This window comes from Anopheles marshallii (assembly GCF_943734725.1).
Source record: "Anopheles marshallii chromosome X unlocalized genomic scaffold, idAnoMarsDA_429_01 X_unloc_54, whole genome shotgun sequence".
NCBI classification, from domain to species: Eukaryota; Metazoa; Arthropoda; class Insecta; order Diptera; family Culicidae; genus Anopheles; species Anopheles marshallii.
Window position 1 is genome coordinate 107,501 of NW_026525903.1, and position 928 is coordinate 108,428.

Here is a 928-nt window from a genome sequence, read left to right on the forward strand (position 1 = left end):
GCCATTTCTATCAAGAAGGCCATGGACAGTGCTTAGCAACCACGAAAGCTTCCAAGAGTTGAAACATTGCCTATCAAGTAGGCCGTACCAGCCCATAGCAAACCAACCAAGATACTCTAACAGGCCAAGATTGGTTGGAGAATTCAAAATTTTGCTAAGTCCATGGCCACCATAAGCCATTTCTATCAAGAAGGCCATGGACAGTGCTTAGCAACCACGAAAGGTTCCAAGAGTTGAAACATTGCCTATCAAGTAGGCCGTACCAGCCCATAGCAAACCAACCAAGATAATCTAACAGGCCAAGATTGGTTGGAGACTTCAAAATTTTGCTAAGTCCATGGCCACCATAAGCCATTTCTATCAAGAAGGCCATGGACAGTGCTTAGCAACCACGAAAGCTTCCAAGAGTTGAAACATTGCCTATCAAGTAGGCCGTAGCAGCCCATAGCAACCCAACCAAGATACTCTAACAGGCCAAGATTGGTTGGAGAATTCAAAATTTTGCTAAGTCCATGGCCACCATAAGCCATTTCAATCAAGAAGGCCATGGACAGTGCTTAGCAACCACGAAAGCTTCCAAGAGTTGAAACATTGCCTATCAAGTAGGCCGTACCAGCCCATAGCAAACCAACCAAGATACTCTAACAGGCCAAGATTGGATCTCAAAATGTTGCTAAGTCCATGGCCACCATAAGCCATTTCTATCAAGAAGGCCATGGACAGTTCTAAACAACCACGAAAGCTTCCAAGAGTTGAAACATTGCCTATCAAGTAGGCCGTAGCAGCCCATAGCAACCCAACCAAGATAATCTAACAGGCCAAGATTGGTTGGAGATTTCAAAATTTGGCTAAGTCCAGATTTTTCTACCCTTCGGGAAAACAACCCTAGTTCACCAAGTTGAACGCGAAAAAATGTCCATAGGATACG